The 22,251-nt window shown below is 37.5% G+C and overlaps 1 protein-coding gene across 49 annotated transcripts in view; it reads right to left on the reverse strand.

Moving 5' to 3' along the window:
- Positions 1-22,251, reverse strand: part of RIMS1 (regulating synaptic membrane exocytosis 1) — a 335,719-nt gene that overhangs the window by 45,148 nt on the left and 268,320 nt on the right. The gene's annotated exons all lie outside the window — the stretch shown is intronic.

Here is a 22,251-nt window from a genome sequence, read left to right on the forward strand (position 1 = left end):
TCTGTATTTTGAAGAAAAATTTTGAATTTATTTGTTGAGCAACAGTCCTGCTGCCCCTCCCAGCAAGATCCATTCCCAGCAGATGTGATGGCCTGCTCATGGCTCCCCCTCAAAAAAAAAAAAATAAAATAATCAAACCAAACCAAACAAAACCACAAAAGAAAGGAGTTAGAGGCACAGGCATCTTTATGTCACAGCAAGTTTCAGACAGATAGGAAATCTTGCCAGGGAGAAATGAAGGGGTCTGTGGGAAAAAAACTGACAACTCGTGGCTTCTACTGATCTGGACCCTGCTAAAGCTTTACTCAGCCCTGTCCAAACGCAGATCCAGTAAGGTATAAAATAATGTATTCCCAAATTACGTTTTACTGACAGTTACCCAGATTTACTAATGTGTGGCCATAGGTTAAGACGAGATAAAAATAGATAATATTGTTTGAAGAACTTGAAAAAGTCCTTGAATAGACAACACTTAATAGAAAGGTCATTATCAGTCTCTGCATAGGCATTTAACTACGTTCAGCACTTAGCATCTGCTCCTGTTAAGTTTGGATAAAAAAACAGCTACCACCTTCCCGTAGAACGATGGGCTGTGATGCACTGCAGTGCTCAAGGACACATTTCAGTGGACCACCTGAGGCACACTGACCTTAAAATAGGTTCTCTGTTGTTCCCCCCCATCTCACTGTGACTTTAGTGATTGGCTTTTGAGTTTGCATGGCAAAAATAGAAGAACATAGGCATTTTGATGTTTCTGTGTAAAATTCCTTTGTATTTTATTGGTCGATTTTCCCCAGAACACACTCCCTCATATATATGTGAGCACTCACACATACAGACACATGTATCTAGTCAATTATTCCAGGAAGAATTTTAAATGCATCTTCTGATCATTTTAAAAAAACAACCCAAAAAAGACCATCTTCCATAAATATGCAAGTATCAAGGAAAAGGTTTTGTGTCAGGCAAACTGGTTTTGTTCACATAAAAATATGAAATCGCCAGAAAATGCCCTAAAATATTATGTTTCCAAAATAGAGACTGATTTTCTTGAGGGAGATAAATATAAGTTTCTTGACTTTAATCTAAATCATGTCCCTAATATAGTACAGGTGTTTAGTTCATAGGCTACATACACTGCTGTTTTTCAAAGTTGCAGTGATTACTAAATGGTATTTTTATTGTGGCTCACAGAATGCAAAACCCTCAGATTTACAAAATAACTAACTTAGCAGCTACTTTTGTTTTGAGTAACACAGATTTCTTTCTTTATCTCTCCACAAACACTGTAATGAAAAAATATGAATTGTGATTGCCACATAGGAGTCATTATTCTTCAAAGAGAAAATTAATTTTAAAAAGCAGTGATGAACATCTCAAAATTCATGCTGAAACTTCTGATAAAAGTATTTTTCTACAATTTGAGAAGATTTAGTGAGGTTTATCTTCCTTAATTTTGGGGCTTGATATTGGTCCATAGCTCTAGCACAGAATTCTGGCTATGGACAGAGAATCCTAGGAAACGTTTTCTCTTTTAGAATAAGTAATGTTACTAATTTGCGCAGTTATGAAAACCTTAAAACTAGAGATCAAATTTATCAAAAGTGTGATAATCCTGTCTGAATATGCAATCAACCTGTATCATTAGCTTGGAGTGCTATTATACAGTCCCTATATTCAAACAGAAACTTTGATCCCTAATTCAGTGCATCGGGGCTTCCCAACGTCATTCCGACACTGGCCAGTTTCTGATGTTGAGTCCCTCCTCCTCCTCTGCTGAGGGAACAAGGCCCCACAGTCATGACTATTGGGTGGCAGAAGGCAACACCACTGACTGGTTTGCTTCTCTGAAGGAGGAGATGCTTTGCCATTTCAAGCAGAAGGCAGACCAAAAGTATAGTCGATACTTGGAAAGGGTGGAATCATGCAGGTCTTGTTTTCAGGGGTTCTACTTTCTACTTTGATTAGACATGGACAATTCTTTTCCACATGGATAACTCCTTTCCACCAGTGCTTGGAATTGTGTTTCAGTGACTATTTCTGCAATGCTCATTATGTCCCCTACTTAAAGCTTTCTGTAGTTATTTTGTTCCCTTTTTGAGCCACGGATTTGTTGTCAATTCTGGAACTCTTGTTTCTGCATCAATACTTTAGTAAGAGGCGAAAGAAACTGAAAATACTTTTGAGAGCATCTGTTGATATTTGAGCTATATTGACATGTGCTTTGCTGACATTAATCCACAAATGTATCATTTACAGCATTACAGTTTAATGGACTATAAAATCTGCCATGCAATTAAAGAAATTATTGTTTATCATACAATTGACTTCGCTGTACTGAATTTCAAGTGTTTCTGAATATGATAAATACCAATTGTACAACGTTTTTATGCCAGTCTACTTTTTTGTACAATGGAGCTGAAATGCTCTGATCTCACATTATTTAATAAGAATTTAGGAGACAAGGATGTCCATCAACTGAGAAATAAGAATTGACAGTATCGCAACTTTAGGAAAATCCCATTTTCGATGTATTAAATCCCTAATTCAAGGACTATGAATACTTCCCGAATAATAGATAAATTACTTTTTCCAAGACCCAGACAAATATAATTTTTCATTCTCAGTGAAGGGTAGAGGGAATCAGAAGATTTACCTTAATAAAAGAAAGACTGAGATATTTGGAATTCAGATTAATCTTGTACTTGGTTTTACCTTGCAGATATAAAGTCCTGCTTTCCTAGGAAATATGTTCTAGTGTACTTCTAGTACAAAATAGCTATTAGTTTGCTAGAAACAGGCTTAATGGGATAGGACCAAGGATCAAATCCGACAGCTTACAGCTGTCCAATACTTCCCCTTGTCATCACTAGGCAAACAGATTAAGATTCCTTTGCGTTCATCTAATCCCTGGGCTAGTTTATTATTTTGCATTAATTGGAACAGTATTAAAATAATGGGCATTTTAAATTCAATCTTCTTATACAATCTAATTGAGTACCCTTAGAACACTATATTTTTCCATTCCATTAATGGCTATCACTTGGAGAAATAGCTCCTAGCTCACACTGTTACTTTCTTCAATATGGTTCGAGTTTAATTGATGAAGCACACAGAAGCAAAAGACCTGCATGAATTTACATATATCCTTTTGCACTTAACCCTTCTGATAATAAACATACCTAAAATTTTATTTTCCTTTAGTGGACTTGCTGGGATAAGTGACACATCCATTTAAATGCAGACACAAGTTTTTGCAGGCCTGTGGCTAAAATCACTAAATTCTTGTTATATTGCTGATTCAAACCTAGTTACCATAACACAATAAATGAATACTGTTTTCAGTAGCAGAATAACTAAGAATAAAATAGTTATCAGTATACTCCATTTACTTCTTGAAATTATGAATGAAATAATTTACTACATTTTTATTTAAAATTGTTTTACCATCTTTAGCAATTCTTTCAATGACTAGTTCAGCAAAAACCGTACATTATTTCTAATTATTGGCATAACATCATGAAGATGTATATTAAGAATAGGTACAGACAATCTATCTGTGCCTTTGTTTTACTTCACAGATATTTAGCATGCAAAAAGTCACTTAGTTTTTAATTTATTATTTTTTTTAATTGAAGTAAACCACTAAAGCAAAAACCCCTTTGACCCCAGCAAGATCTGAGGTACACCCCCAGCCCAAGCTCCCCAGAGCTGTCCTTCAGCACTGGGGTCACTCCCTACCCCCCAGCTCCCCTGTCAGCTGGGAAGACTCTGCTCCCCCTACCAGGGGAAAAACACTTCCATTTTCCTGCCAAAATTTATGCAGTTGAGACGGATCCTATCTAAAGGGGTATCTGTACTACACAAGGCAAAATCAAGACTGCATTTACACTTCAGCCATCAGAGTTGTGAAAGAAAGCAGGACTTTCAGTTTTGCAAGTTGCCTGAAAGTTGTACTGTGAGAACAAAGAATGAACTATTAAGATAAAAAACTTAAAGAGTAGTTTCAGTTACAAGCTGCCCTGAGGTAAATTCTGTAAAATGCACACACTACAAGGACATTATGGATTATAGTTGCTTATATTAAACTATAGCATACACAACTATATAGAACTTCAACAAAGCCAATTACATGTATTAAATCATGGTATATCTCTCTACATACAGATATCGAATACATACATTCAAGATGCAGAAAATCATACCGAACAAATTATTTGGATTAAGAAAATTAGTATATAGATATACACTCAGCATTTCTCAGTAACTACATAAAATATCTGCCAATAGTACACATCACCTGAAAAACAAAGATAGTAAGACACAGGAAGCTAGAACAAACTTTGTTCATAAACTCACCTATATATCTGGAGGTATATCCTTTTAGGGTAAAAAGCATTAAGCAATTAGCCATTGCTAAAATTACAGTATTTACTTCATTCTCTTAGACTTACTGATGATTTATAAAAAAATACTTTAGGTGTTTATTTTCATGATTGCTCATTTTTACTCCATCCATTTTTCCAATAATGCAAGCCACAGGTAAATAAGCAATCCCCTCAATTCCTTGCCGTATAGATGATATTTTAATATAAGTTCTTTCCACACAGTTGAAGTAACTTGAATCTTTTGACAGAATCCCTGAGCTTCACCAGCATGAGCTAGTAAGCTTCCTTTCTCCTCTGCTGAATGCAGAATCACGTACTAATTCACAGCCTCTATGGCACCCTTTTGCAATGAGGTAGCTCATGAATACTAATAACCTCCTAAACATGTAATAGTTGTGGACCAAAGGGAAGATGAGCACTGCTTTATAATGAGAAACATTACATTTCTAAAAATAAACTGTCTTGTTACTAGTATTATATGAAACATAATTCATAAATCCAAACTCTAAATTACCTGTCCACAAATTGCTGTCAGTCTTAGAATATACAGCTATACTTACATATGATATATAACATTTTTTTCAAGATTAATTAGTGTACTATTTATGGTATTTCATAAATTAACTCGAACAAGGTGTTTTACAAACCACGGGACAAACTCATATCCTATATTAAAATTCTCTCTAGCTAGTCAAGAGACTTTTTTAGATCATGAAGAAGTTAGTTGATTCAATGAAATTGTTATTTTGTACAGTCTGTACCAACTGGAAATACGTATTAATTTAACACGCACATTGATCATGTATTAAATCCATGAAATAGTTATTAGAACCAGAAAAAAACTTGCTTCTCCTGTAAAGTCACCATATTAGAGTTCTATTGGCGTATTAAGATAATGGAAATCCAGTCATTCTTGTAAAGTATATCTGTTCTTTACAATATTCTTATATTGTAAAGAAGTGCTACTCAGTGACCCAGATACTGCCTCTGGAACGACAGAGTCCCAGCCCCATTGTGTTCAACGTGTAAACCCTCATCGAGGCAAGGGTTAGGGAAGACTTTATTACAGAAGTCTCCTCTGGGAGTTTAACTGGTTAACATCCTTCTTTGGAAGATCAGGAAATTTCCATGCTGGAATACAGTATCAGAATGTGTTTTGTGAAAATGCCTTTTTCAGTAACACACTGACATGTGAATTGTACAAGTTTCACAGGTCTGACAGATTTCTATTTTTTAAACTTGTAAAATTCCATGAAATAAAAGAATAACAATTCAGAAAGTAAGTCTGAACGTTAGAAAAGATAAGCAGATTTTAACTGTTTTCCAAAGCACTTCATCAAGTTGATCTATATTCTCTGAAACAAGCACAACAATCGTCTCTGTATGCGGGAGCCCGTGTGTCTGCCTGCACGTACCCATGGCGCTGGCAGCCTGAAGCCAACTAATCACAAGAATCATAAAACGAAACCAACACAAAAGCAGTTAGCTACTGCAGGGGTGCTGCTCAGGGTTAAGGATCAGTATTAATGCTGATGCAGGCAAGCTAATGGAAATCAAAGGACAAACAGGTCAAATGACCCAAACTTGACTGCAAATAGCCACGTAAATATCAAGTTCAACTGTACCAAACATAGCAAGCACGTAAATGTTAAACAGGTATCAAGGAAATAGGGATGGGGCAGCGTGTGTATGACAAATACAAAAATGTGGAGATTTTTATGCTCACCACTGAACAGAGAAAGCCTTCTTCAGTAAAAAGAAAGCTGAATTAATCAGTTTTTCTGTCTTTATAATGTTCAGTAATAAAATATTCAATAAAATATTATTATTCCTGTTACAACATGTTGCATTGCATTTTTCCCTCCAAAGCATGAGGTACTGAAGCACCTGTGATCTCACTGCTCTTCAAGTAAAAAGGCTACGTCATCAGTATGGGATAGATTGCTCATTGCTCCCTTACAAAAGTAACAGCAACAGGATATAGCCACAAAATAGAGAATGGAGGAGGAAAATCTGAAAGGCTAAACGGAACAGTGGAAGGAGAGGACTAACAAAGACAATACAGAAAACATTTTTAAAAAGATAAATCGAGATGAAGAAAAAACAAGTGAGAGCTGCTTTGAGGTCTCAGCCATGGCTAAAACTATTTTCCTACATTTCTCCATTCTAAAAATAACATGTGCTGCCTGTTAAAAATGTTAGTGTAATGTTCCTGTAATAAAAGTTTATGAATTATACTTCATCTTAATCAATGGCAATAACTAAATGAAAAAAACAATTAAAATTACTTTTCAAGCTTTTTCAGATCGTAAGAAAGGCTGCTGGTAACGTGATGGCTTCTTTGAAAGGGGAAACATAATTAGATAATTAAAAATGCACAAGCAATGCTCCACAGAACATTTTTCACGTACAGATGTTCTGAATGGATTAAAGACTCCATCTCCCTCCCTCTCTGACAGACACATAAAGCAGTTTATAATGATGGATTTGAAAAAAATAATTATCTTTAGATAATGAATAATTAGAACATTAATTACTCTGGCTTCACCTTGGTTTTCTACATAAATGACCTCAGAACCAGAAGTTTCCATCTGTAATATACCGTTTGGGGGTAGAAAGGATACATCATATTTTTAAGCAGCTTAGCTTAACTGCTTTCATGTATTGCCTCCACAACAAAATTTGTGGGATATTGCTCTTGATTTCCCCCCCAAAAAGCAAGAGTTTTGACTCAGGTCACATCAGTGAGCTTGCCTGTGCCCCAAGAGAGATCACCTAAGAAGCAATATTAATTAAATCACCATACACGTTCAATATATTTCTCTCTAATGAAGCTGGGAAGTGCACTAGTTCATGGAACAGTTTTGGTGTTTTATTTTGAACTGCAGTGATCTGGGTAATCAGAGACAAAAGTAGGATTGCTGATTTACTTCAAGCATTGCGGTGGATGCTTATACTGTGGAGACTTTAGATGCAAAATGCCGGTCAATTACAAAGTTTCTGGCTTGCCTGTTAGTTCCATCTATTCTTCAAATTTGTCAAACATTAAAACTTCAGGTAGGAATCTTCCATGCCTTTTTTCTGCCCAAGGTTTAATTTATTCTTTTATTTATTCTAAGTTCCAGCTGAAATACCATAAGAGATTGTCTGATCCTTTTAAAGAAATTAAAAAGAAAAAAAAAATCCATATTGTACTGTTGCATAATAAATTAATAAATTCACTTTGCTTTGAGAAGTACTTATGGATGGCTGGTGCCTGACTGAAAGATGACAATGAGTTGATCCTTCTATTAGAGCACAAACTGTTTTCTGTTCTTTTGAGTATCTGTAAATCTGTTAAAACATCTTTAAGTCATAACTCCCATATTAAGAGACTTTAAAGAGATCAACAGTTAGATACCAGGAGACTTTCTATTACAAAGTGGCACTGCACTCACTCACAGCTCCTACTGCTATATAGATTGGATATTTCCTGAATATTACTTTTTCACCTCAAGTCTAGAGCCAGAAAACCAGTATTTGCCGGGAATTGCACCTCTTGGCTACCCTGGATCTGAGAAAGTTAGCTGGACTGCCCAGGATGTGGGGAGGTTGCATCTTCTCTGTTGGCCGTCAGGCATGACCCAAGACAAAGTCATCTGACTGGAGTGCAAAAAAGTGAGGTGGACAATAACCCCTGGAAGGAAGGAGGCTGGTTCATGGTGATACTGAATTAGGAAGAGAATAAGAAAACTTGGGGAACAAGCTCTTTTCATCGCTCATTCTGAAGACAAAATTGTTCCTAAGAATTCCTGAGACTGAACGAAAGCCTTTCCAACATACCATCACAAGTATTTATTATATTATGACCCCCCCAATGAGATGGTCAGTTTGTATTTTGTAGCAACAAAACAGTCACTATCCTCTCACTTTTGCAGAAAAAGTACACTTTTTCCATGTGTCATTTACTCCATTTTGCACGGTGAATGTGCAAATCATATAAACTTGTCATCTTTCACTATGTAACTGGGTTAAACAAACCAGAATGTTAAAGAATTAAGTATGTTTTTTGCTCTGAGGATTGAATCCATAGCATCAAGCCAGAATAAACTCACATGCAACAGGCAGCATATGATCACCAATGAATACATGTTTGAAATGACTTGTCAAACGTCACACAAAACCTATGGGGCTGCGACCCAAAGAGATTAATTTCCCAGAGCAGTAACTAAATGAGCCAGACGACCATCCTTTTCCTACGATTCCCTCCTCAATTTAACTTCTCTAAACAAGTTCTAGCTTCTCTAACAGAGAGAATCTGAGTTTTAAAGATGACCAACTCTTTCTGCGCACCACCTTCATTTAGCCCTGACCCATCCCATGCACTGATTGAGGCGATTTCCACAGAGAGAAATCTGAGACTAATTAAATGAGTATGCTTACATACAAAAAGGCCACGTTTACACAGGCAGCCTCAGTTCTAGTGTTTCCTACCTTTCAGCACTTAGCTTTGCACTCCTCATATTCTTCTAACTTAAATTTTGTGAAAGTTTTCTTTAGTAAGCATTCTGTATATTGCATAAATTCAGATTTAGTGCTTCATGTCATGAAAAACATTCACATGTAAGCAGTAGAACTATACTGGAATATAGTAATATAATAAGTAGTGGAATATTTTATTCATACATGCAAGCTGCTGTTATTTTTCTCCTGATTTTTTAAAAATATAAACATCAATCTAAATGCTACGCAATGTTGGCCTTTTTATAAAAAATCACCTGATTAAGAATGTAGCCTAAAATGGAAAGAAAACACATTTTATTCCAATATATCAAGAACTGATGAGTGAACAGCCATAAATTTAACAAACCAGAACTTTTAAGTTTTTCCTTCCTGTTTTCAGTTGAGGTATTGTAAAATGAAGGGTTTTGGTGATTATAAATTTATTCTGACAGCTGTTCAAGCCAATTTACTGGTCATTCTTCCATTTCTGGTCATTATGAATTTCAGAGACTTTACTGAATTGCTTAGTCAGGCAAACTTTGTTAAAATTGTAGTTTTCTGACTTTCTACATCTAAGTAATTTTTATTGATGACATTAAACATACCTTCACTATTCTGTCTGAACTCTGATAAATTTACTGTACTTGAATTTCTCTTCCAGCTATTCATAAGTAATGTTATTTGGAGGCACGGAGACTCACCGTAAAATCACAGAGTAATGCAAAAGATCACTCTCAGATCAACGATATACTATATACACTCTTCCAGCACTTGTTCAAAAGGAAAGAGTCTATATGGTAACTGCTCTGTGGAGACACTTGCAATACAAATACATGATGCAACACAGGGACCAAAAGCTTCCTGTAAACAAACTTAGCTCTGGAGTGAGAAGCCACAGAGCTGCACTTAGATGGTGTTGTGCCCATCCTCACAAGCCCTGAAAGCCAGGAATCCTGGTCCAGGCATAGCAAGTTGCTGACTTGAGATAATATGCCGGGATAAAGTTGTATATGAATAGCTGTTTATGCACCACACGACTAAACCAGGCACTCCAAAAAGGGAATCAAACTGCAAAATAGAGACCAATACTTCCAGATACTATAGCAGGGAATATCCAGAAGCAGGGATATGACCAGAATAAGCAGCATGATGGTACCACAGTGCCAGAGTTGGTGGAAGGAACCCTTTTCTTCCCAAGATTTCTACCCGAGTTTCTTACGCTGTGTTATGGTTTGGATAACCTGTCCTGAGCTATATACTTTTAGCTTTCTTAAACTCTGACCAACTCACAATGTGATAGCTTCTCTATTGCCAATAGAAGATCATTTAGATCAGGAAGAATTTTACAACCATACTCCCTATTCAGACAGCTGGGAATGCAGATGAGACAACTGCATCTTAAAGAAAGCTGCCCAATGCTGAAAAGGTTCCCAGAGTGGTTTTATCCCTATAGCTTTGCCCAGAAGTCTTGATTAGGCTTTTTGCTGCATAAATACTCTTTCTTTACAAGAATGAACACTATTGCCATCCTGAAGTTTTAAAAAGATGCTCCTTCATTTGTCAGATCTGATGAAAGCTAGAACAAAATTGTCCACATTTGTGAAGGTCTTTGCTAACCCTGCTAGGGAACCTGCATTAGCCACGAGTTGCATTTTGCACTATATTTAAATTGTATTCTCTTTCAAGACAATTAGGCTTGCACTGTTTGGTGTCATATCCATATCTCTCCATTTTAAATTGTTGTATTTTAAGCAAAGTAGCAGTCACATCACTACTACTCAACACAGTTACACTGAAGACTGACAGGTTTTCCATTACCTTGAACTTTTGGTCTGGGTAAAAAATTGAAGAGCAGTGTAATAATTTCAAAGACTTCTCTGTCTTGCCAAGTATCAATTGCCCCTCTGGGGGAAAGCCAAATAAAGGTATCAGTTTGTTAAGCACACAAAACAGTCAAACTGCCAGCTTGCAAATAGAAAGGATAAACCCAGATTTAAAATGTTACCATTACACTCATGCTTTCCAGAGCATAATGTCCTAAATAATCATAAAAAATCTACTAATGCTTGTAAAAACTTATCGCTATCTTGAGTATAGACTTATTAAAATATTTTGAAGTGCTGTTTATCATACTGTTCTCTGAAATTCAGATTACTTTTTGGCTTATAAACTTCCAATGCAGAAAAAAGGCAAAAATTAGTGAACTTCATTTTTTAACTCAGAGATGAAATTTCTGAGCTTTTAGTCTTGTTTCCTGTGTTCTTTATGCAATCCTTACAGCTTCTGTCACTTGTTCCCCTACTGGCTCATGGTGGTGAATTTCAACCAGAACTGATCCATTGAGAAGGAGTTGAACATACCAAGGTTTTACAAGTTTTGTGAAGTCTGATAACTAGACGGATAAGAGATACATTAAATAAGGTGCCCTGCTGAAGAAAAGCTGTTACATGATCTCAGTATTTATCTGTTCTCTTCGGCCTGCCAGCTGGACACTCTGGGTAGGGGAAGATCATGGAGACACAGTGGAGGAGGCAGGTGACTGCAGTGTGGGCTGCTAGGTTGTGACACTCCACTAACTGAGTTGTTCCAAAACACCTTGTACACATGGTCTTTTCACTGCAATAAATATTTAATATTTGAGTTGAGTTTGAGTAATTATTTTTTTTTTAATCAATCCTCCATGTTTTAGTTAATACTTAGATATCTTTTGTGAGCACAGCACTAATGCAAATGTATCAGGGAAACACACGTGTATTTATGGATGCAACACACAGTGCAAATGAGCATACTAAAGGAAGTAGGAAAGCCTACATCAAAAAAACAATTGCATCTAGTACCCACTGTTGATGATCTTGATTTCACCTCAGTTTATTTTTGCAGTAGGACTTTGATTAACAACTAAGGAGTAGATAAGTTTCATTTATGATTTTAAAGCATCCTATGCTTTGAAAAATACTGCTTCTTATAACAGTACTCCATATGCCACTCTCTGCATCATTAATATTGAGATGCTCTTTGGATTGAATAAACCCTAACACCAGTCGCATAGTAAAATTTTAATTGCAACATTGTATTTTTAAATAAAGACTTTGCAATGGAAAATTCCAAGATGAAAAGAAAACTTTTGAAAACACAGCTGACATCTGGCTGTAACTCCAGTGAGGGCTTTTATTGTTTATTTTTAATAGTAAGACACCCATGGAAAGTCTTCAGTCTGTCAGCAGCAGCACTGGCTATATTATGGATACTCCCATTCTAGCTATGGGAGGGAAGCTGTTCTCCATTGCAATATCAAATAATTAATCTCACTCAGTATTTACACATTGAACTATAAATCACTGAAGCCACTGTACAATAAATGTTGCTTACTGCATCATATAAGAAAAATCAATCTCTACTTAGTGACCCTATAGTCTTGTGAGTCTTGTTTAGAGCAGAAACCTTCACTATAAAGAAAAAGTCATAGACAAGCAAATTATCAGCAATATAATTAGTGTCATAAATATGTAAGTTGTCTTCTGGTATTTATAACAGTTTTTTTATATCAAACTGGAATTCCACTACTGTTTCAGTCATGATGAATAAAAGCTAAAGCAGTATAATATCTTAGTTCTAACACTAACTTCAATAGCTTGTATTTAAAAATGAAAAATAAATAATTGTAATAGCTTGCTGGTACAAGTGCTGAGAGAGTCTAATCCCTGAAGCTAATGGGAATGGAAAAATGCTTGGCAATTCAATGCAAATGCTCAATGCAATGCGGAAGTCCAGCCAGCCAGAATAAAACTTACAAACAAGTACTTCAACATTGTGATTCAGCAAAGTGCTGTCACACACTTGAATCTTTTTCTTTCCAGCAAAGCACATGTGGCACAGAACAAGCTATGTACTTCACTAATGTGACTATCAATCACTTAATCACAACGTCACAGGCTGTGGGAAGTGCTCATTCATCATTTACGGAAACCATCTGATACGTCTTGCACATGTAGTCTGTAGCTCACTACCCTTCCCTTTACTGCTGCTTGTTACTCTTGGGCAAAAGAAAAAGATATTATTCATCGCCCTATTTATTCTCCCCTTCCCATGCACAGCTAAGCTTGCTGATATGAAGATAATTCTTCAAATGCTCAATTTCTTGCAAATTCCCCCTTAAATATCCATCTTAGTACACACGTCAACATGACAAAAGCAAACAGTATGAAGAGAGACCTCCCAAAAATCAGACCGCTGTGCTCTGCTGGCTATCCCTTGGTGATGTTCACTGTCAATATCTAAGTGATTATTTAAAGAATTTGAGATCCCACTTCACCGGGGAATCCTAGCAATTTGAGCTCTGTAATAGTGCCTTGAAACAAAACCTCCTTTTTTTCCATGAAGAGTAAGCTGGCTTCACATTAGGTCAAACTGGGCTACTACCTCATAGTGTTTCTGTATGGATGACTCTCCGAGATGGATGTCTCATCTGCCTCTGCAAAACTCTCTCCTTCCTTAGCCTAAATTCTAAGGCCCTGTGAAGTTAAACCAGAAAGAGTGTGTAAGAAAAAAAATTCTATGTTTTCCTGCTCTATTAGAGTCTCTGGGTCACACATACAAAGTACAACCCTGAACTTCTGTGGAAGTTAGCTAGGCAAAAAAAGAAGAATCAAACTACAGTGAAGTGTCTCTCATATTAGTTGCATTATTTTATTTCTGGGTCATGACAAAAAATGGTGGAGAGAGTGGCTCGACACTTCCAGGGAAGAATGAAAATTAGCAATAGATGTTTCTTTATGGTGAAACAGCTTAACATAACTCTCTCTCTTGCTTAGAAGCAACAAACATCTCCCCAACAGTCTAAGCTGAACAAGTGGACCACAGGAGTTTCTAGAAACAGAAAACCATTCAATAAATTTCATCCTGGGGAATGTGTGCATTGTCCCCACTAGCAGGAGACACATTTGGAGAAGGGCCAACAAAAGAAACAAGTAACTTTTTGTCTGATTTTAAAGAATTCAGTTCCACTCAATATATTAAGTGAGAAAGTACCTAGGTTAACAAACTTTGGCCTTTGAAAGCCAACTCGTACTAGAGAACAATAATGTAATAAGATAATAATAAAATGCAGTTGCTACACATTGAGATTAAAACCCAGATATTTAGTTCCTAGGAATTTGAGAGACGTTATATACTTACAAATGTTACACAGTTTTTCAGTTACAGCTTACTGAACTGTAACTCAAAACCTAAAAGTTAATTGTGTAGGTTAAAGCGTGAGGCTTAACATTTGATTCTGAGCTGTAATAGCTACAAAAATCAGTATGGTTTAATTATTCAGATTAGAAGAACCACTTATTTCTGATGATTTTTCTGTTATTTGTACATTTAAACACAAAATAAATACATTATTTTATTATAAACATATGAATTACTATAATTAGTGTAGCCTAGTTATAGCATCTCATATTTCTTTCTTGGAAAGGAAGGATTCCTATTTACATAGAAGATGAAGGATTTCATACTTACGTGAGGTACAGCATAGTCACCTTAGAAAAAAATTGTACCTGAAAATTGCATGATCTATAAGTTGTCCCAAGAAAGAAATACTCAGGTTAAGAAATACTCTTCAGTCAAGCTATATTTGCAGGGAAATAATTTTAAAAAGAAATTGGGAACGCTTTTATAATTTTCACCACTACAAGGCATAAATATTAAAACTTCAGGACAACTTCAATATAATCTCCCCAAAGCCTGGCCAGTTCATATTATGAACAGAAATGAGTATTTTCTCAGTGTGCACCTCTGCACTGGGGCTTTGACAGTTGATTAAAAAAAAATTCATATTGAAGCACAGATTATGATGATCCACAGTTGGGCTGATAAATTACAGTTACAGCCATCTATAAATTTGCAAGTGCTTAGCTACTCAGGCTTTGAAGCAGATATAATATGGAAGATAAATAGTGAATGAGAACTTAGTCCAAGATTCTTTAGAAATATGTCAACCTGTAATAATCTGGAGTTAAATTACTGAAAAGGAAGGCTGATCAGATTTATATGTGAATACATATGCAGCAGAATTCATAATTTCTGGTACTTGACTAGGAAATGGAAAAGAGCTTCCACAGTGATGTTCTGAAGTGCTGCACATGGCAGAATTTAACAAGCAAGAATCACCCTTTTGAAAATGCCAATTAAGGACCACATTTTCAGCATGATGCAGACTGATAGCCACACCACTGTTTGTGGAGCTGGGGAGATTTGTAATCGCTGGGATCTAGCCCTTCGTATATTGCTAACACCTACTTCTGTTGAGACCCAGATGGGCATACTGCTAGAACACTGTGACCAGTGACACCTGATGGCATACAGCTAGGCATGCAAGAGGCATGCAAGTAATAAGATAAATTTTTTTTTAACCTGTTTGGCAGTGCTGAAACATATATAGTATAGAAGATGAATCTACTATGTCTTCTAGTACGACACCCTGATGGGCCTTAAAATCCTAGAATGAGGAACCACCATGCTTCCAAGTGCATGACAATGTCTCCTTTGCCAGAGAAGGATCTGGGCTGATAGCATCTTGTACAATTAGAATACTTATTTTTATACAGAGTATTAGTGGTGAAAGCTATAAAAATCAGAAACATCCAATTTGGCCTAGTATACCCAAATGGATTCCTCTCATGCTAAGCTACAGTACTGCATATTTCACTGCAAACTTGTATAGCTCAATCCTTTCTTTACATAATGTGAACTTGCCCGTACACAGGTTTGTATGAGGAACATGGGACCAAACATATGCAAGGCACAAAAAAAATCTGTAATATTCAAAACATTTTCAGGATCTTCTCCTAGGTTCAGATCATGAGTGTGGGGTAGTGAATACCCCACGCAAGGCCAGTCTGAAACTACCTGTGAATTTGTTTCCATTTTCCAGGTCATTTCCTTTCATTGATGAATAAACTGCAGTGTTCTGTTGTTGTTTCCACTAGTTCTGTCTGCAATATCTATAATAATAATGAAAAGATTTTATATTTGGGTTTTTTCTATGAGTGAAGAACCTTAACTACACCCTGTACATTATGGCACAGATTCAATATACAGATTTTCATTACTTCTGTAATTAACATGAAATGAGTGGGTTTATTTATTTCAACACAGACTTCAGTCTCATCAAATGCACGAAAAGCCTTTGGGTATTATGTTTTCCTCGACTGTCACGCCACAAAGTTAAACTTCACTCAGCTGGCTCTGTGGTATAGTACTGATGCATTTCAAGAGAATTAGTGAGTTGATACGGTTGGAAGAAATCCTAGTCTAAACAGAGCACGGGGGAAGGACTGAACAACTTTATTGCACATACATATATGATGGTAACAGGCAGCACTATTGTGAAGGCTGAGAAGAGGTCATAAGACCCTTCAGACTCTCTACTCCATTCTCCCTCATCACCATAATTTGTATTAAACTAGCTCCTATGTACTATGTGGGAAGATGGAAAACCAGTAAGAGAAAATCTATTTCCAATCCAGAGAGCGCTCTCTGGCTACATCTCTCCTTGACAGATCTTCTGCAGATCAATGCTGCTGTTTGTCTTCAATGAGATGGCAAACCTCCAGTTACTTCATCTGGCCCCACACTAAAGGCACTGAGCATTTTATGTAAGAGGTCAGTATAATAAGCCGCATGAAATGAAACTCTGAAAAGAGGGATCTACGCGCACAAACAGTGCCACATAAGAGGGAGCTACAAGCACAGAAAAGCAGCCAGTGAGCACTCACCATTTCCCAGTGAATTCCAAGCAGAACGTCTCTGGGCAGGTCTAGAAGCTGGGAAGGGAGAGGTCTTATTTGGGTGACTGGGAGCCTTTGCCTGGCTTAGAGTTTTCAAGCTCATCACCTTAAGAGCTTGAAGAGACTAGTTCCACAATAAATAACAAAAGTACAACAGCATAAGGACAGGGACCCTATCCTGTGCTAGGGAGTCTCCTACATGTACATAAAGCCAGCAGACTCCCTCTCCAGAAGTGTGAGTTTCCAGAACTGTCACAGTTAGGAAAGTCCCCAAGGGCTTTGAAAAGAAAATGTTTACATACCCTTATTTCTAGTTAGCTCTTTGCATGAGAGTACCATCAGCTGAAGGAACATTAGGTTATTTTCTCAGAGATTTGGCAGAGGGTACTTCTAATCCCTGCTGACAAACTGGAAGAATTATTGGAGTTGGGCAAAAACTGTGGATTGAAAAAATTGATATTGCATGATACACTAGATGTGTTATCTTCAGCTTCACGGTGACATTCAGACATCTACTGCAAATCTTCAGTCATGGTCAAACCCAGCTTTAATATGTTCATTCCTTTTAAAAGAAATGAACAGCAGATTCATTAAGTAGCAGACAGTTTCTTTTCAGTACAAAAAGTTGAGGATATTTGGAAAATACCTCTGCAAAGTTGTATATGAAAGATATTTTGGATTAACTGGATCTTCCCTTTCAGTATTGTTAATTGACATTCCAAGGGGATAGAAAAAAGACCTAAGTTTCTCGGATTTCCTCCTGGCTGAAGTGGCAAGGCGAGCCTGCAGGAGCAGGGTGTTGAAGAGAACACTGTGCCGTGGTCCACACTGATATCGCCTAGCTCTTCATGCATGTTCTGTATCCGAGGAGAAAAGACTCTGAAGGAGATGCAGGGAACTGAGAAAACCACCCAGCTGTAACTATGCCTCCAAAGGCACAGCTGCTGACGTGGTTACAGTTTTTGACCATTTTGGCCTATTGCTACATAACCAGTTCAACCAAGTATTATGGTTATGAAAAAAGCAAATAGATCCTTCCACGAGTTCATTAGGGCAGAGTTAATGACACTGTGCAGGAGACCTCATCTACACTGCTGGTCACGTGAATTCAAGAAGGTTTAATTCAAACTGGAAACTGGCAGAAAAGGGCTGCTAGCATGACCAACAAAATAGAAAGGATGTAATATGTAACAGAGTAAAACAACAGCTAGTTAAGCCACTATGATTGCTTACAATGAATCCCCAGAGAGTAAACAGAAGGGAGGAGAAACCTGTCTAAATAATATGCTAATAGTGGCACCGGGACAAATGTGAACAATGTGTTTAAACTCCCTGTGAATAGATTTACCTTGTAACTGAAAGAAATTTCCAGAGCATCAAAGAAATTTGATTTGGAAGACCTTCTGAAATCAGTGGGTGCAAAAGCAACCAATTAGGTTGAAGATGGATCCCGAAAATACATTGTTGATTCAGTTCTTTGTAATAGCAGAGGCTACATTCAGTGACTCCAGAGAGGTCCCTTCCAGTCCTGTTTTCTTATAGAGAGGACAGAACAGATATAGGGAGATGTCCTGCTTACAGACAGCACCTACTACAAAACAGGTCTGAATTACGACCAAATCCTTCTGTACGTGTCATAAATATAGCTGAGGTTTAATGAAATAACATTCCTGAAATCTGATTATGTCCAGTCTCTTTAGGTATCTGTTAAAGAAAAGCCTGAGGATTGGTCACTACAAGCTCATTTATCAGCTCAAAGTGGTTGATTACTGTTTTACCAGGTTGTCACAATGAGCCAGAAGAAAGCTGTATGTTTTAATCATACTTACATGATACCAAGTAGCATGGTCAATTTTAGAGATTGATATAAAAAGGATGATCACTTCCTAGTAACATTAACATATTGTCTCAACAGACAGGAAAACCAATATTCATTCTCCAAGTGTGATGATGATTTGGTAGCAGCAGAATGGAAGGCAGGGTCCTCTGACAAAGGGTCATTTGCATTTTTGAAGTACATACATATAAAGTTTGTGCATGCACACTCAGAGAAGTAAACCCAAAATCACAAGGTTGAGAAGCAGTCTCCTAAACTGGTTAAGAATCAAGAGTGTTGCGCATGCATGTGTGTGCATGTGTGGAATAAGATCTGAACCTGAAAGAAACTGTAACAAAACCCTGAGGAAAGGATGGACGATAAAATCTAACGTGCTCTGGTTACAGAGGATTGCCTCTGATTAATGCAACTTTAGTATGCACATGAGTGAGGTAAAGGGTCAGCACATGATATGAAAATGGGAGAAAGATTTCAGGAGTTAAATACAGATGAAATGGTTTTTCATTCCTGTTACCTGTTTTTTCACACTACTTAACTGTCACCTGCTTTGCATTCTATAACTAAATATTTTACTTTCATTTAGGTTCAGTCCCAATCTGAGTTGAATTAGAAGTAATTTCCAGATACAGCATATTCACCTACCCAATACATTATTCACAAAATCACAGAATAGTTGAGGTTGGAGGACATCTTTGGAGATTGTTTAGTCCAACCCTCCTGCAAAGCTGATTTCCAGCTGTGAACTCCCACTGTGTAATGGTACATGGGGTTATTCTTCCCCAGATGCAAGATTCTGCATTTCCCTTGTTGAACTTCATGAGGTTCCTATTGGCTCATTTCTCCATCTGGTTGAGGTTCCTCTAAATAGTGTCACACCTACCTAGTCTATCAACTATTCCTGTCAGTTTTCTGTTGTCTGCAAACCTGCTGAGGGTGCACTCTGTCTCATCATTCCAGTCACTAATGAAGATGTTAAACAGTACTGACACAATATTGACCGCAGACATACATCCCTAGTGACTTGCCTTCAGCCGAACTTTGTGCCCCAGGTCACGTCCCTCTGAGCCTGCTGTTAGCCAGTTTCTGATCTGCCTCACTGTTCACTTACCTAGGCTGTATATCCCCAGTTTCTCTATCAGGATGTTTCGGAAGACAGTGCTGAAAGCCTTACCAAAGACAAGACAGAGAACATCTGCTGTTCTCCTCTCATCCACCAAGCCAGTGAACTAGTGAAAGAACGCTATCGGTTGGTGAGGCCTGACTTCCCCTTTGAAAATTCAGGCTGACTATTTACAGTCACCCCCTTATTCTGTGTGTTTGGAAATGGTTTCTAGGATTATTTGCTTCATCAGCTTCCCAGGGATTGACCTGAGGCTGACAGGCCTATAGTTCCCCAGATCCCACTTGCCCTTCTTGAAGATAGACAGTGACAACTGCTTTCTTTGTCTTCAAGAACATCCTCTCATTGTCATCATGCTCCAAAGATTATCAAGTGGCCTTGCAATGACATTGGTCAGTACCAGCTCCTTTAGTACTCACGGGTCCATCTTGTCACGTGTCAATGACTTGTACACATATAGCTTGTCTAAATATTCCCTGATGTGATCATCCTCTCCTGAGTCCTTGCTCCAGACTTTCCCTCTGGTCATCAGTGCAGTACAGAAATCTCCTGGATTGCTTGTGCCCTACTGCATTGCTCAACCAGCAGATATCAGGATGGTTTAAGTTTCCCATGAAAACCAGAGCTTGTGAATATGAATCTGTCAGTTGGAAGAAGGTTTCATCTACTACTTCCTTCTGATCAGGAAGTCCATAGCAGTCACCCACAATATCATGACAGTGGTTCGCCCTCTAATCCTGACCCATAAAATCTCTGCTGGTTCATCATCCACCTCTAGGCAGAGCTCCCTGCATACTCTGCTCTCTCACAAGAAGGGCAACAACCCTTCCTTGCCTTTCTGTCCTGTGCTTCCATGGACTACAGGACTCCAGTCATGTGACCTATCCCACCATATCTCTGTGATCATGATGAGATCATAGCCCTGCAGCTGCCTAGCACACCTCTAATTCCTCTTGTTTGTTCCCCATGCATTAGAGCACAGGCCATTCAGAGAGCCAACCCACTTGGGCTGATCTCCCATAAAAGATATGTGAGCTTCCCCAGACGTTCTCCACTCAAGCACATCTTTATTCATGTGCATACACTTGGGGTGGGCTCCTTCCTGCCTTGTTTTGTTGACTGTGAGGTCCTGCCTGTCTCCATCACCCTTCACCATTTGTTTATCATCCCATCAACCCCTTCCTCACTTGATCATGTGTTGACATTTCACTCCTCCATCATTCCTGTTTCTAGCTCAAGTGTACTAGCACTGAAGTTCTAGTGTAATGAAAGAACAACAGCTACCAGCAAGTTGTAAATGCTGTTCTGGAAACTGTGGATAAAAAGGTTTATTAGCTAGAGTCTGACAGCACGAACCAAAAAAAGCTATTTTCCTTCAGTACTGTACTGAAAACATACCTGAATCCCAACAAGCGTGAGTTTGTGATACAAGCCATTTAGTGATATGGTATATGTGAAATAATTTAGGACTGGTTTAAGTCTACTGTTATAACCCATTATATTATCCTCTTTCTTTGATAAGGTCATTTAAAATATTTTAATTAAACTTAAGCTTTCAATTAAGCAAAGCACGTAAAACCAGATCAAAATATGACACGCATCACACCTTCATTAAGAGACTAAATATAATTCTTAATAAAGATGTGATTTTCAAATTTAAAATGAGGAATAACAGTGGTATTCCTAACGTAGGGGCAATTTGAAGTCCAGATACACCTTAAAAGCAGTTATATAATTTTTCATATATTTAGCAGATCTTGTTCAATCAGATTTAAGTGAAATACCTTATGGTAGTCAACCTGCTAAATCCTCCAAAACAGAAGCCTCTGGCTCACCTTTACTGAGCATGACAGTTCCCTACCTGACATCACCAAGAAGTCCAGGTATCTTTGCATATTCAGGCCCGTAATGAAAAATGATGCAATGACATCACAGGGCATAATTTTAAATGAAGCGATCAAATGACCTTCTTTGTCTGACCAAGCCCATTTGGTGCTGATTAATCATCATGTATTTTACATGGAGTTTTAGTTATCAATCACTTGCATTAAACCAAGAAAAATTTCCTTCTGCTTCATTTAGGATATGAGAAATGTTCCTGAATTATATACAGTAACATCTGTAGCATACACAGGCATAAAGTATTGCTTGACTGTATTACGAACGCATAAAGACCATGGCTGATGGAAGCAAACCTCCATAAAGAAGGACTGGTGATCTGACTTCAGTCATGAAAAACTCACCAACTCCAAATGCTGTGGCAAACCAAATTCACAGTCTGATTCTGATTCAAGTCAAAAGTGCCAGAATATTTTGTTCCCTGAACAAAAATTCCTGGTATTTCCCTGCACTTCCACTAGAGAGCACGGCAGTCAACCAGACTTCCCAGATTGGTAACAGGAAAGATGTCTGGAATAATTTCATATGCAGACTAGTTTATCCATGCATGGCCATTCTTTTTATAACATTCACCTGAAAATGCTAAACCAATTAGAAATGAAGAAGCTATTTTATATACTTATATTTAAAACTTGCACCAATCATAATTCCATCTTGCAACCTATTAGAAGTGTTAATCGACAAAATCTCCAGACTGAAGATTAACTCACAGTATTTCCCAAGCATGCTATGTCACAGCTTTCTGAAAAG

Source organism: Falco naumanni, chromosome 6 (genome assembly GCF_017639655.2).
Source record: "Falco naumanni isolate bFalNau1 chromosome 6, bFalNau1.pat, whole genome shotgun sequence".
Taxonomy (NCBI): domain Eukaryota; kingdom Metazoa; phylum Chordata; class Aves; order Falconiformes; family Falconidae; genus Falco; species Falco naumanni.